This window comes from Amblyomma maculatum, chromosome 1, assembly GCF_055883805.1.
Source record: "Amblyomma maculatum isolate TAMU_Amacu chromosome 1, ASM5588380v1, whole genome shotgun sequence".
Taxonomy (NCBI): Eukaryota; Metazoa; Arthropoda; class Arachnida; order Ixodida; family Ixodidae; genus Amblyomma; species Amblyomma maculatum.
This window is the reverse complement of record NC_139344.1, coordinates 103,335,121-103,351,539: the sequence shown is the minus strand read 5'-3', so window position 1 is coordinate 103,351,539 and position 16,419 is coordinate 103,335,121. Positions and strand designations below refer to the sequence as shown.

Genomic DNA, 16,419 nt, shown 5'->3' with positions numbered 1-16,419 from the left:
CCTGTTTGATAACGCTTTCTGAGAGTATGGTGATAAAGTTCAGGAAGCGGCACTAATTTTAACTCCCTGAATAGTGGTTCGGAATGAGCAAGGTATGGGACATTCATGATCGCTCGAACAGCCTTCTTTTGTATTATATGTAACTGATTAATGTTCGATAAAGTGGTTGTCCCCCAGACTAAATAACAGTAGTTTATTATTGACATAAAAAGAGAGTTATATATAAAGCGTTTTACACATGTATGGAGGCAATGTCTCAATTTAGAAAGTACTCCGGATACTCTGGATATTTTCCTAATGATTGTATCTACTTGCAGATCCCAAGACGTGTGCTGTTCAAAGAGCACTCCCAAACATTTGGCAACAGGCACAATTTCAATGACAAAGTTTTAAAATTGCAATTGGTAATGCAATTGGTACTGCATTTAGAAGGCCAGATTTTAAGCGCTATTATTCTAACTCATGAGTCACAACAGTGATGCACATCATATTTGCCATCAATAATAAAATATAGTGCAACTTACGTCTGAACGAAAAATTGGTTGGAACAGCGTTTGACTTTAGCAGCTTCCTTCCATCCGCGCGGTGATTCTCGTAGCAGTTGTCTTCGAAATGGGCCTGCATAAGAAAATTAATTCAGGCGTCCAGTATGTAGTACAAACAGAAAGAAATGCCCCTTTTGAAAGATACACAAGTTCTGGCACTGCTCCAGCGATGTTAAGGAGTCGCGCACACTCGGCAGCTGCATTTATCAAATCCTAAAAGTCAGACTAATAATGGCTGCGCACAAGGGAAATAGCCGGCACTGCACAATAACTGCGCCAACGTTAGAAATGCCAGATAGAAGCAACAAGTTCTTAGCGAAGCTACTATATACGAAAGCTCACATTCACGGGAGTTTTACCAAAAGTAACTAATTCCTGGCTTCGTCAAACAGCCTTGGAACAAATAAAAACTCTACAAAACTATTGTCAAAGTTTCTGACGCTTCTGACGCATGTCTCTTGATGCGTTTGCTTTTAGGGCCATTTGAAAAATTAATCAAGAACCTGTCGGCTCTAAGCTAACCGACTACAAGCAAGCAGTCTGTTATTGCATAAATGCCGAGTGCTTCTGCAACGCTTCACTGTATATAACTAATATTACCGTTAGTTGTGTTTATTAGCCTGTGCACAGAAATACAAAATCCATGTCCACACCTGCGAGTTATGAAAATGATTTTCCGCCACTCATCTGCTGTATAATTCCTCCTTATATATGTTTCATAAAAGATGTAGTCACGTAGCGTGCGTAGTTACAGCCTTTCCAGGAACACTAACACAACTTCCAGCGCACATATTAAATGTAAACCTGCAGCGACAGACATAACTACAAAAAATCGCAACCGTCCAAATAATCACTGTACTTACATTGCATATGCGCGAAGAGTTTGCAGGCTGCCATTTGTCCCGCTTTATCTTCACCGTCCAGAGGAGCCTTCTTTTAGGGTCTCTTGGGAATGAAAACATTCTCCAGCCATTTCTGGAGTGGTTTGAGCACAGTGGCACGCAACAGCCAGGCATCTTGCGAGTTTTGAAACCGAAGAAAACTGCGACCGGGCGGACGCGCGACCACGCACGTGCAACCGGCCCGTGGGGAAGCGAGGAGTGGGCTCAAATATGGCTGCCCTCTTCCGCGGCGGCGGCACTGACCCTGTCACCCTGTCAAAGGATGGCTCCACCCTGCACGGAGCGGCGGAGAGGGCGCGCGCATCGAGGCACCCTTAGGGTGCCTCGATGTCGGTATCGAGGCACCCTAGGCACCCTAGTTTGTTTGTGCGCGATCCCTGCGCCACCTGCCGCAGTTCAAACGAAACTGAGAAGGCGCTGCGGCTCCAGCGCACGCTTTCAGACGCAGTTCAACGGCGGCGAGTGGTGGTCTCGGAAAAAATAATGCGAAGAGAACAAAAAGCAATCGTCAGTATTGATGCGCCATGGATTACCGTAGGCACAAATGCTAGTTGGGCATTGAATTCTTGATTCCCAGGCAGACCGTACGAGGGACCGGCACTGCTTTCAAGAGGTTCTTTCCCATCAGAGTACGGGTGATTGTTAGCTGAACGAAAATATGCAGGTGCGTTAGCAGAATTAAGATTGTAAATGGAGCACAATTTGTGGGAACTGTAATCGGAAAGCACAAAACTTATCTTTCTACATCTGAATTCTACCTTCTAGATTACATGACAGAAAAAAATTATTTCCTTAGCCATTACACCGCAAAATGCTTGCCAATAGGTAACATCGCGATCAAAATCTTGCTGGTCGCGAGTCCGCTGAACATTTTATTTACGTCCGAGTTCCGCAATAGTCTGAAATACGTCAGAATAAAAACAGGTTCATTTTGTCCGCTAGTAGCACTACCACGCGACTCGGTCAGTCGAGAATAGACCTGCAATAAACTTTTTTTTTTCTTTTAGAACACGCGTCCCGTAGTAAGCACACATATGTCCAGCGTTGAATATATTCGTTCTGCTCGTCAGAGATTATCCGACTCTGCCAAAGACCTCGAACACGCGAATCGCGGGCCCTGGAGCTGCGTGCTGCAGACCGGCGGCTCTAAACATATGTTCAGAAAGCGGTAGCAGCAGCCTTGATCTGCAACTAAAATAAACTCAAAGGCTTTAGATCCAGACGGCAAACTTTTTTTTTTTTTGAATGAAGTGGCATTCACCGCCTAATCGGCATGAACTTTCAATGGTACTTCACTCTGCCTCAAAGAGCAATGCACCATACTACCCGTCCTTTATTTCATTTCTAACTGTGTATTTTTATCGTGTTGATGGTAAGTATAGTATTTATTAACCGGTGCACCATTAGTACCTTTCACCAAGTGATGCGGAAGCAAACCGAAGAATCACGTCGGCTTTCTTTTCCACTAAGGTGAGAAGGCGTGTTATGGGAACGAGGAGTTTTTTTATTGCTATTTATTGTACTTACCTTCCTATTGTTTTTTGGTTGATCTTTTCTTATTTTCTTGTTATTTTCCGTCTCCTATCCTGCGAGGGACAAAACTTGTTCAATGCGGCCCGCACAGCAAATGCGAGTTTTAGACCCCTGTTATATTCCCTTAATCACCCAAAGATTACATATTTTCACTAGCCACAATAAAAAAGCTAGTGCATGCCATAACACACAATCGCACCCGCTGGTTGAGCACAAACAACGGTGGGTGGCCACTGGCTGCCTACCGCCTCCCATGCATCATCAGCCACGGCCTGCCTCAAGGGGGAGCGCGCTCCCCTTGAAATCGACCGTGTCTCGGCCTGCTCAGTAACGCGGAATTCGCCACGGCGGCGCTGAGTGCGGCGCTCCTCCGCAGCGCCCCCTGTTCACTGTACGGAGCCTATACTGTACTGTAAAATTCTTGCTGGTCCCAAGGACGTGGTTTCAATCCCGGCCGCGGTAGCCTCCTGAGACCGTACCACCAGATGACGCGAGCATTGTCAGGCCTCGTCCGCCATGTCGGAGGTCGCCGGTGGCATCGGCGAGCGCAGTATCAGGTTCGCTGTCAGGTGCCCGCCGTACATTGGACGTACAGTGGTCCGCAAAGATTTATCAAGCTGTTAAATACTTCCACATCCACTTTTACGATTTGAGTCTGCCGCGGCATTTTCGTGCTCCACGACATAACACTGCAACAGGCATTCACCCATGCAGTTAACAGCCCAACAGCAAAAGTGACCGGCTGCCGATTGCGCGCAACACTACTTGCAGCTCATTAAATCCGTTCCCACTGAGGTAGAACACATCTTGGAAGAAGAGCGCATCAATTGCCCCAATTCGAAAGCTGACATGGCCGCGACTGCCACTTGAAATGTGTGTTTCGCGGCCATGTCAGCAAACGCGCTGTTCCGGCAGTAAAGTGAAGAAATTCACTTGCTTAATTTGGGTGACAAAAGGTCGAGCAAATGCTGTTACGCGCTCGCAGCATAAGCGATATACACCCAGCGAGCACGTTTTACAAATTTAGTGTCGGCAACGTAGCTCTGCTTGAAATGCACAAAACCCATGTAAACTAGGTCCGCAACAACGCGATGCGCAGCTATAACTCTTGATAAAGTTGTAACACGTCATTTGCAAGTCGGCAGAGGTGACAGCGCTAGCTAAAAAACGGCACGCCGGATATCGACGCCCTCACACACGTGTGGCTCTTGGCTTCGCTCGCTTAATTGTGAAAAAAAAAAAAAAAAAATTAAAACGCTTTCATGGATTTATAAGCTTTAATTTCTTCACCTGCCGCAAAACTTAAGAGCGCACTTCACAAGCAGGCCCTGATGTCGGAGAATTCAAAACGAAGCGGTGGTCTTGTAGTATACGCCACACACCAGGACGATGTTACCGCAGTCGTACGAGCCGATGTTTTCACAAAGTCGAACACTTTATCGAGACCGACTTTTTTCTTGTCCCACGAAGTCCACAGATGTAAGTACGTATCCTCGCACTCGCGCGGTCTTCGCTGGTGCATGTAAATATTCCAAGACGCGAAAAGCGCATCCCGGATCCCGAGTTCAGTACTGCGGCTGGTTGCGGCGCCCGCACACATGACCACGCATATGGCGAATGCCGCGCCGGCCTCTAGCGCCCTTTGCGGATGACGTGCTATATGTCCGTGCACGTTAAAAAAAAAAAAAAAAAAAAAAAAAAAAAGAAAAAAAAGAAACTTATTCTCAGATGGTCAAAATTTCTGGAGTCCTCCACTACGGCGTCTCTCATAGCCTGAGTTGCTTTGGGACGTTAAACCCCACAAACCAACCTATTTCTTCGGGTGGCTATATAGCTTTCTCTTTATTTAACAAGAATTAACAGTGGATTAATTTTTGCCACAGAGGAAAAGCAGCTTTTTGGCAAATACAAGTTGCTGTTCTGATTTCACTATTTAGAAGCTATGCACATGCTGGCGTAATGGAGAAGTGGTGCTGCGCTTAACTGCCTGTCACGAAAGCTATCCTCGCGCGTCGTCAGCATTGCTCTGCAGGCCCACTTGAAGCATGTGGTACCTGACTTTCGTATATGGAATAGCCATTTGGCATCACATCGGCGGTGAGTGCACAGCTTGTGTGGGCCTTGCATATTAGTACTTGTATTGATATTAGTACAAGCGCATTATTGTAAATAAATGAGAAAATGTGTGTTGTGGTGGTGGGAGGGAGTGGGATCGATGTTGCGGCACGGAATTAGCAGGGCAGAAATTCTGTAACGGCTTGTCAGTAGTGCCGTAGTAGCTTTCTGTCACCAGTTTCAAATAAACAGTAAGAAGACATGCATTCTTGTGAGTACTTGCTCATTATAATTTAAAGGAGTAGAGATGCCATTTTTAGTTGTGCGTTCTGGCTTTGGATGGTGCAAATATGGGCTGCCACGTGGATTGCGAGAAAAAGCTGTAAACAGTTCCTAAATGAATGTTTTCCTCTCATTCTGTTTCGGGATGGATCAAGCAGAAGCAATGTACCGTCTTTGCCAAAAGTAACCGAGCAGCCCAGCTAGCCGGCGGAGCAGATGCGGGCCAAGCAGTGGCGTGGCGGTCGTCGTCGGTGGCCGCTGCTGCCCGGCTGCGAGCTTGCTGACGTAAGCATGTTCCCTCGCTATCATTCTTGGGATGATAAAATGTAAGCGGGTAGCATGTGCGGCGTTCGATTTCGTGCTTTTTGAGCGCTGTGCTAGCCATGGAGGGCGCTGTGCACAGCAAAACACGCTCAATGCTCATTTTTGACTGGCGCCGTGAAGCTGCGCTTCTCGTTAAAAAATCTTGCGCGTTGAATCCCAGTGTACAGCTCTCGTAGATAAAACGATTTGGAAAGTAGTTGCTTTTCTCTCGTTTGGAACGATAGCACAGTGAGATAGGGCATGGGTATCGAAACCTCAGTATAGTTTTCGCGCCATTTCTAGTCTACGATGGCGATGACGCTTCGTTGAGCTAAAGAGAGAAAAAAAAAAAAACGAGGCAATATTTTCTGCTGTTTCAAAAGCGGCTACTCCTGTCTATGAATCCGCAAATGTCGCATCTGCCGCAGCTTGCTAACGCACAGAAGTGCGAAACTGTTTTTACGATTGTAATGCGAAAAGAAACTGCCGGAAAGTCTGAGTTGAGATTACAGCTTCCGCAAAAATATATGGCAATAGCGAATGAGTGATGCAAATATTCCCTGACATATGGTCCCCCAAGAACGGCTTGCCATTACGATGGTTGCCTACGAAGTTTTTCTTCTACGTGCATTGAAACTCCCTCTAAGCTTAATTCACCCTGCTGCGGCCAGGGCATTCAGCAAGGGCAGGAGTCTCACGTTTGCGAGCTTGATCTTGCGTTGCACTTGAAGGTTCCATTCCGGCATCTTATTTACCACGGTACTGATGCCAACATTGTGCCTGCGGGCACTGAACTACCAGTCAAGTAATAGAAGTAACACAAAAATCAGTTCGCAGTTAAAATACCGCGTGTCAGGTTTTCGCTCCATGTCTAGAGCATTGCTGATATGTTGGTCACATGCTGTTCCTGAAAAAAAAAAAAAAAAATTCGGTCGCACTTATTGAGAAATTGCCGGCGTATGTTTGAGCTGTTAGAATAACATTTTTACGCTTTTCGCTCATCAAACGAATAGATTTGCCGGAGCTTAACGCACGAACACAAGTACCAACGCAAATAACATTGCGCACTTTTTGTGCGTTATCAAATAGCGCGAAATACGGTATGTAGCAAGAGGGCCACTTGAAAGAGCTAAAACTCTTTTATTTTTCTGTCCTGCAGCTTAACGAAGCGTCACAACAGACGACTATGAACCGCAGGAAAAAGCGCGCAAAGTTTTCGAAATTAATTCCCTTCCTTACTTTCCCGACGATCCAAACGAGCAGAATAGCATGAATATGCCCATTCGTTGCAACGGCACCACTGTACTGATATTAACCGCGAAAGGATTGTAAGGAAGAACGCAGCCAAAAAGGACCGTTGAGCGAGTGATGCTATGCGAAGCGCCCTCGCTCAGTAGCCCAGCGCTCCGAAAGCGCCAAATCAGAGATGGCACATGATACGCGCTTACTTTTTACCATCTCAAGAAGGAGAGCGAGGGAGCATGCTTACGTCAGCCAGTTTACACCACTTACATTAGCCGCCGGAGAGCAACGGCTAGCGACGGCGATGGTAGCACCGCAGCTCGGACCCGTGCGTTCTCCGCAGGCCGGCGGGGCTGCTCGGTTACTTTTGGCAAAGACGGTACGTGATGCCACAGATAAGCTTAGGCCACGGGAGGCATACAAAGCCTGCAGTTTGGTTGCTGCTTTGTTCATTTTAATTCGCACCAACGCTTGCATAACCGTGCCCAATAATTGGAATAAGAAAGAAATTGCTGGGGTGAATTGTCTCCTTACGTATTGAGACGCGAAAGCATTGCGAGTTCATGTCTAGTTCCGTTATGAGCTCATTCTGTGTTCCGTTGCTTTTCCGACACAACTTTTTTATTGTAGCGTTTATTTTCATTGTAATTACTTTTATCGGATTTTATTTGTTATTTTTATTCTTACAGTATGCTATTTTTATTTTTTAGTAATAACTTTATAGCTTCCGGGGATCACATTTTGCGAACATTTTTTGAAAATAGTAATTAGCAGCGCAGTTACAGCCACCGCAATGTACTGATTCTGTAGTTTTCCCTTCCATTCTCCCTGAGGTTTTTCACTCTCCTGCGTGGTCGTTTGGCCTCCTCAAGCCAAGTTTCCCTCCCTCCTCCGCGTTTGGCAGGAGGCGTGGTGTGCAATGCGGTGCGGAGCGGTCGGTTGTGCGAACGAAGGGAAGGCTGTATGAATGGCGCAGCACATAAAACGGTTTCATAGCAGGAACATTGCGTGCGCAACAGCGAGACGGGTGAGAGGGAAGCGCACAAGCCTATTGGCTGTTGTCGTCGCCGACCAGGATCGGTGGCCAGAGTAAGAGCAGGGAAATTTGCTTTCGAAGGGGACCATGAGAGACCTGATTTCTATTTTTTCTGCTTTCGGCACGCGCATCACTGTAGTATTTTGCGGAGACTATCCGCGATATCTCATCGAAGCATTGGGCTTGTAAATTTGTTTACAATGCCATACCCTCATTCCCAGACAACACACATATGTTCTAGGGACATCCCAAGGATTCCGATTGTGGGAGATTCGGATGTTCTAGGGAAGTCCGGAGAAGTCCCACAAAAAGTCCCCCAAAACATCCCAAAGGAAACAAGAAATGACTTCCTCAGGACGTCCCAAACAATACCGAGGTGGGACATGTTTGGGGTATTTTAGGAGCTTATTGGGACATTGTTTAAGAGATTTTCCTCTGCTTGTTATTCTAGGCCCTGTCTTGCAGAGGCCTCGTAAGAAGCATGCAATTATATGTTGTCTTTCAAAAATTGTTTGTTTCCAGTTCTCAAATAAATCTCAGCTCAGGTTGGTGTTATGAGCAGACTCAAGTTGCCACCTTTAATTTGTATTGGGACAATTAGGGCAGTGATGATTTTGGAAGAATTGGAGGCAGAGTTGAATTTCATCGGGAAAGGCCACTATGTTGAATTTGACCATTCTCAACATTTCCAGTTATAATTATTTTGTGCTGAACTAACTATTCTAAAACATATATAATAATAATTGGCTAAAAACACGCTACGCACTCGATGAACGCCCATGTGCAGAGCCATATTCGGGGGCGTTGTAACTGCATGCTGCAGCCTCTACTAGTACTATACATGTTTTCTGCATATGCCTATATACTGGGTGTCGCATACTATGCAGAATGAACACACAACGGAAACTTTGCGGTTCTTGCGAAATTACACACACAGAACTTACGCACATACCCACATTTTGCAAAGATAGAAGAGTCACAATTTTGAGATCATCGCACTTCACAAGCACTTTTATATAGTATACTTCACAACAAGTGTGTCCTGATATGTGCAAGAAATAGACTGCATATGTGCAAAGCTATATAAAATCTCTTGAATAGTTATATATTTTGTTAGCAGTACAGTTAACCAAGGTCACATGCCACATTCTGTTAATTGAGCCCCTTCATTTCTTTGTCGACAATAAAAATAAAGCCATTAGAGCTGGTTCGTGCTCTTCGGAGAAGTTAGGCGCCACGTGCTAGTTGGGGCGCCAGGAGTTGTACCCCGTTATAGTTGGGCGCCACGTTTAACCTTTGCAATTGACTTATGCCCTTTTTGAAAACATGATTCACATTGAACTTTACCTCTCGTATTATGGTAGGCTGCATGTAATGCAGCATATTTCGTGACCGCCTTCTAGTAGTAGTAGTAGTAGTAATGCACTTTATTCAGGACTCAAATTAAGCGTCCAACAGGTCGGCTGCCTGTCGTACCAAGGCTAGTTGTTCCTTCGGTGAAGATTCCAGCCAGGCACGCCAGGATACAGGGGGGGGGGGGGGGGGGGGGCTATGGATAGTGTGAGGATTGTATGGCGGCAGGACAGAGGAAAAGACAGTGTTCAAGATTCGCGTAGATGGAGGGGCAGTTATCGCATGTGATAAAGGGAGAGGCGCGCCGGGGTAATGAGGGCATTTGACTGAATTTTACGGAGAACTCTGGCTTGGGGGATAGGGAGGGCTGGGTGGGGCGCCGGAAGACGGGCAAAATCTTCCTTTAGCTGCGTATAATGCTCTTTCAGGATGTGTTTTAGAGCGTATGCCTCGTCACTTGTCGGTGGGCTGACCCAGGGGATCACCGGAGCCCGGTTATGGAAATCGCGGGCGATCTGATTACACAGCTTATTTCCGGCGATCCCTGAATGACCAGGGATCCACTTTAGAGTGACAGTGGCTGGGCGTAAGGTGAAGAGGGCCTCATCGAGACTGTCTCGTAAGTCAACGGGTATGGTGCGGTTGTGGATGGATCGAAGAGCGTTTTGTGAGTCCGTGTATATAATGTAGTTGTTTGTGGAGGGCATTTGCATGAATGTCTGAGCGGCGTGCACGATGGGCGTGATTTCAAGCGTGGTTGAGCAGGGAGGGTTGCTAAAAGGTCCACACGTCTGGCATATGGGGTCCGGAAGATGCGGGGAATGGATGACATATGCGCCGGTGCCAGTGTCTGAAAGGCGTGAGGCGTCTGTGTACGCCACCGTATGAGTAGAGAAAGGAGGGTTGTGGTGGGTAGCTTGTGCCTGTCGACGACCGTCATGTAGCCCCGGCTGTATGTGCCGAGGGATGGGTGCAATCCGGAGGTTAGAAGGGAGTGCATGACCGGGTATGTGGAGAGGAAGATCAATGGGGGGTATTCCAGCCTCCCGCAGAATCCATCGACCCTGTTGCGTGCCGGACAAGCGGGCTAGCTGGCGCTCCCGATGGAGGTTGATGAGCGCAGGAAGAGGCAGGAAAAGGCCTGTTTCGTAGAGTCGTTGGTTGGACGTGTGAACTGGGAGATGTAGTGCGGCTTTGTATAGAGGGTTGAGTGCGGCACTGAGCTTGGTAAGGTGTTGCTGTGTAAGTTTAAGGTAAGGTATGTAGTAGAGGATTTTGTTTAGGGCCAAGGCGTGTGCTAGCTGCGTGGCACGTGACTCGCTTAGTCCAGCATGACGCTTAAATACACGCCGAACCAATTGAGTAACTTGATGACATGTGTTAATGGCCTGTTGAACGGAGGGCGTGCTTTGTTTCGTGTGAAGGTGCATACCGAGAACCCGGCATGAATTGACTCGGGGTATTGGTTGGTTATCGATGTGTAGTGATATGAGTGACTGGGTGGAGCGTTGATATTGTGTATGCGTGAGGAAAAGGAGTTCGGATTTTTCCGGTGCTGGTTGAAGTCCGGTGTGAGAAAGAAAAGAGGAGATGAGGTCAAGGCCTTGCTGTAGCGTGTTTTCGACATCTCCGGGGGACCCGCGGGTGCACCAGAGTGTGATGTCATCAGCGTAAAATATATGATGCAGATCGGGGATGGAGGTGAGCTTTCTGGCTAGTGCGGTTAAAGAGAGTCGGAGAGAGCACAGCACCTTGTGAAGTGCCACGTGTTAGGGCGATTGGTTCAGTAAAAGTATCTTGTAGTCAAAATTGGGCCGTCCTGTTCTGCAAAAAGTTACGGAGATAGGTATATGTGTTATGCCCGCAGTTAGTGTGCTGAATGGAGTCGAGCATGTGATTATGACTGATGTTGTCGAATGCCTTGCGAACGTCAACTGTGACCAAGGCATGTACCTGAGCTGAGGGGGGCTGGAGGAATGTGTGTTCGAGGAGGAGGAAAAGGTCTTGCGTCGAGACGTGAGAACGGAACCCGATTAGGGTGTGAGGAAAGAAGTCGATGGCGTCGAGATGCTCCTGAAAGCGGGTCAGAACCAGCCGTTCCATAGTCTTTCCCACACATGAGGTAAGGGAGATGGGACGAAGGTTTTGGAGAGTAGACGGTTTACCTGGTTTCGGAATAAGGACAATGGTCGAGGATTTCCACTCGTCGGGAAAAGTGCCCTCAGACCAGTGTTCGTTGATGTAAGAAAGAAGAGTTTCTTTGTTAGGGTCAGGAAGGTTTCGAAGAAGAGTGTAGGTGACGAGGTCCTCACCTGGTGTCGAGGAGCGGGAATTTTGTGCGAGAACAAAATCATGCTCGTTGAGAGAGAAGGGTTTGTCGAGATCTGCTTGAGAGGCGCCTGTGTAAGCTGGATAGGTTGATAGAAGAGGTGGAGGAATGTATAGGTTCGATAGAATTTGCTCTAGTCGAGCGGGACCTTGCAGGGACAGAAATTTATCGATAGTGGGGGTGGGGTGGGGTGGGGTTGGGGACCGAGAAGGGAGCGGAGGAGATGCCAGGTGGATTTTTGGTGGAGGGTGCCATTGATGCGGTTACAAACTTTATCCCAGTTAGATGCCTCAAGGGTCGAACAGTAGTGTGTTATGTCAGAGTGTAGTCGGTCTAGTGTTTCTTTGAGTTGGAGGTTGTGTGGCTGTTGTCTGATTCTTCTAAGGAGTCGCTTGCGCCGCTTCCACAGGCGGATTAGGTGTGGGTCAGGAGTTACAAGGGCGCAGAAGACTTTTCTGTCGTAGTTGCAGATTGTCGTGCCGAATGAAGAGATTGGTGCCAATCTGGATATGGGAAAGCTTGGGATGAGGTGGAAGTGCGGATTTTGCGGAATGATTCCCAGTTTGTGAGGTGTCGGGTACTTTTCCGGTGGCGTAGAGAGAGATCGAGAGATAACAGAATGATATAGTGATCGCTGAGGAGCTGTGCGTCCGTGCTTTGCCAGGTGATTTGTGTGGAGCCTAGGAAGAGCGCGAGGTCAGGGGTGGACGGTTTTTGTGTGCTTGTGCCTGTGCGTGTGGGTGTGTCAGGAGTGTTGAGTACGGTGAAGCACGTGATTCTGCATAATGTGTGTGTGTGAAGTATGCGGCCAGGCCGTAATGTAGTCGGGTAGCCCCAGCTGACGTGCGGGGCATTGAAATCTCCTGCCAGTAGCAGCTCGTGGGTGGGAGCTAGGGATGCAGTGAAAGAGAAGAGTGGTTTGAAAAGGCAGTATTCGGTGGGTCTGTTATAGAGTTGAGGAAGCATATAGGGCGCTGTTTTGGTGAGGGATAAAATACGAAAGCAATGAGATAGGGTTGTAGCACGGTCGGGACTTCGATGTGTTCAAACTTGAGGTCTCTACGGATGAAAGAGGAAACGAGGGGTTTGGTAGTGTTGGGGGTGTGCAGTCCACGGTATCCGGGGATGTTATGAGTGTGGCGTGTTTCTTGAAGTAGCAGGAAAGCCGGTAGAGAAGGAAGAGTGAGAAGCCATTGATACAGAGGTGTTTTATTTGTTCTGAGGCTGCGGCAGTTCCATTGCATAATTTGGAGTGCGGTTGTGTTAGCCGTTATAGTGCGTTAGAGGTGGGAGAGAACGACGAAGACGGCGGGGGTGGAGGTAGAGGACCTACCTCGGCCGCCGGAGTTGGGTGTGTACGTTTGAGAGATTGGGAGGTGGCTTGCATGGGGGTGGGAGTGTTGAGGTGGATGGTTTTTTCGAGGGAAGCGACGCTGTAGGTGAGCTCCTCGATTCGGGAGACGAGGGGGGAGACAATGGAGAGAACGTTAGAAACAAGGGTTTCGAGGGTGGAAACACGTTGGGTGATTTCGGTCAGTTGTTTCTCACACGGAAGAAGACGGTTTTTTAGATCAGTGTATTGTTGCAAAAGTTTAGCGGAGGAGGGGTGGAGAGGGGGGAGGATGGGAGAGTGCCTGGCGTACCTGAGCATGAGGGGGTGTCTTGCGAAGTTGCTGTCAGCTGTGGTTTGACCGGGGGCAACCTCTCCTGAGGGGCCGCCTGTTGGTTCACTGCGGAGGTGGACTGATGCGGGGTGGGTTCTTTTGGTCCCGTGATTTGAGGTTGAGGTTGGGCTGTCAACTGAACAGTAGCAGGACGCAGGAACGATGTGGTCGGTGCTGTAGATGGCGGTTGAAGAGGCATCTGATGAGGCTGGTTCTTTCCCCAGGTCGATGTGGCAGGTAGAGAAGTTAAAAATTGCGCAGATGACTGCGGATTCGCATGTAGGGCAGTGCTATCCGGGCCCGTAGGTGGTGAGGCCTTATAAATCGACGTAGCACTGCGTAACTTGATGCGCTGCTCATATGAAGCTTTGGCCCGGGCTTGGTCTTGCTGATGCTGAATGGGACATGCGGTGTCGAACGGTGGATGGTCTGCTTTGCAGTGAAGGCACCATGGCGAGCAGGGATGGGCGTCGTCAGCTGATTGGAGCTCAGTAGAGCAGATGTTACAGCGGAGGTAATGTTCGGTGCAGGTATAAGTCCGGTGCCCGTATTGCAGGCATTGGGTGCATTTATATGCCTTGGGGTGATGTGGGCGGCAGCGATACGCGGCGCGGCGAAAATAGACGGTGTTTGGAATTACTGAGCCCTCGAAGGTGATGAGGACGGACTCGGTGGTGCCCATCATGCGGGCGTTGAGGATGTTTGCAGAGTAGTTTTCCAGGCCTTGCATGAGAGTAGCTGTGGAGAGGCCAGCGTCGACGCCGTGTATCACACCGCGGCAGGAGTTGGTGGGGGTTGCTATGTATGAGTGGACGAGCATTTCTTCCTTGTTGAGGGTGATGTGATTAATGGCACTCAGGCGTGAAGCAATCAGCTGGGACGAGGTCTTGATGATGGCAATCCGTTGCTGGGGCCGGAGATGGAAAGAAATGTCGGAAGAGGCACCGGCAGGGAGCTGAGCCGCCGCGGAGAAGGCGGTGAGTAGAGCGTAGGGCTTTACAGTAGGCGCAAAGGCGGCGGCGGGGAGTTGCACGCACACGGAGTGGAGGGCATACCGGGAACGGGGCTCAGTGCGTGTCTTACGGGCGGCGGGTGTAATCCATCCATCTGCGGGGTCGGGGGTAAAGTCCGCGGAGTCGAGGAGGGCATCGTTCGAGGTGGCGGCGGACGGTGCGGCGGTGAGAGGCATGGCGGCGATGTTTCCAGGGGCAGGCTGCGGTTGGAGCGTCGCTGGGGCCGAGGAGTCCATGTTATGCTGCGGGGCTGCGAGGCTTACGAGGGCGGCGGCCGCTTCGGATTTTCGAACAGCCGCTGCCACGCAATGCGGAACGGTACCGGGTTGTACTTGGTATCAGTCGATGCGCGGTGATGAGGTTACGCGCCGGTTGAAAACTTTCAGGGGTTGGTGGCGCAGAACAGCGATGCGTGCGGATTTGATCGGAGCTCGACGCGGGTGCTGCTGCCCTGGGCGACGCCACCTGGTGGCCTTTCCCGCCTTCTATATATATTCCAAGGGAACCAATTCCCATGCATCAGATAATGCAGTTATGAGCTTACATTCGCTGTTCATATGGTCTGAAAAACCACAATGAACAATCAATTGCAACCCCCCCAACATAGACTCTTGGAAAAGCGCAACTGAAATTTAGTTAGCGACTGTTGAGTATTGTAACAGGGATGGCGCCAATTTCTAGTTATGGTGATGACCAGTATGCATTTTCTTGATATTTCAAGCGAATTTGTGTGGTTCTTGTTCACTCGCTTCCGTGCGACAGGGTGATGATTCCTTACAACTGCCCTGGAATCTGTTTAGCATGGTCTTATAAAAGGACAAGTAAATGGAACGTCCCACGGAGATCCTTCTTTGAAAGTTCGACCATAGACCAGAAGGGAGCTCTCAGGGACGTCCTGCGGATTACCCTACTAGGATGTGGGATGTACGGATTTAAATGGGACATCCCTGAGAGTTTGTGTGTTTTCTGGGTTGTTACCGCATGTTACTGCATGAAAGCGATATAGAGTAATCCATGTTTTCTTCAGCATAAGGCACAGTCACAGTCAGTGGGCTGCAGGGGGTTATAGGTTCATTGGCTTATCGACGCACTGATCTTTCGCATTACACCGGCGACGACGCCAGCACAGCCAACGGTCGCCTATCGCCGTAATGTGAGGTATTCAGCCCCGCAACGCCGACGGAACTGAAGGCAAGTGCACATTGAGCGGGAAGCGTCGATATGTGACCCTGTCTAGCGAGCGCAGCCGGCGCAGGCAGGGGACGTAGGATCCACGGCGCTTCTCGCAGCGCAGTTGTAATTTGTGAATAAATAAATAAAGGTGCAACCGGTGCGAAAAAGTAGTGGATAGGTTTTGGTATTGCTAGCTCAGCTTGCATTTTATGCCGTGCGAACGAGCAGCATGCATCCAGTCATTGCAAAAGCTATGTAAACAAACACGCTGTGGGTGCAGTCGTAATCTGCGAATCGGCGCATTCCTGCGTGAGTTTATGCTTACGTTGAAGCACTCACGAGTCATTTGCTGGAGAAGCACTAGAAAAAACGCAAGGTGAGGCTCGGGAGTCGGTCGCAGTCGCGCGCGGCTGCGGGGGAGGCGAGATGCGGAGACGACGGCGGGTGGAAGGCTCTTGTTCGGTGCGGGTATGCAGTGTAGAGCAATCGAATCACGGTGCGTTTTGCGATGACGGGACTCAAGCGGCGGCGGCGGCACATGCTTTCGTGCGCTGGCCGTGGCCAGACTGAACATAGTTTTGCAAAAACACTTTATCAGCCGAAAATAATTGTCTCACTAACACGCGCATATAACAGCAAGTCAAGAGGTACCACTTCGTTCAAAAATTTTGTCTGCTCCTGTAATGTCGCAAGGTGTGCTCTCGCATCAAGGTATGCTTGTTTAAGATTTACTCTTAGGTTGGACCGAAAAAGCGACGGCAATAGCTCAACAATCAGGATCATAACACTAACCACTCCATACTTTCGCTGCGCATGTACACGTCCGAAGGAAACGTTAGATAAGTGCCTTTTTATACGCTGGAGCGCTTGTTGAGAAAACAAGCTAACTCTAATAACGTAGGAATAATATGCTTTTGATTGTATGCCTAAATTGTACAGCATGAGCCCGTTGATTTCGGCCTCCTCGGCAATCTCTAGACAAAGCCAAA

General features: G+C 48.8%; 1 pseudogene; it reads right to left on the bottom strand.

Moving 5' to 3' along the window:
* Window positions 1-9,341: 9,341 nt before the first annotated feature.
* On the bottom strand, window positions 9,342-14,493 carry LOC146203353 (uncharacterized; annotated as a pseudogene).
* Between the last annotated feature and the right edge of the window lie 1,926 nt (window positions 14,494-16,419).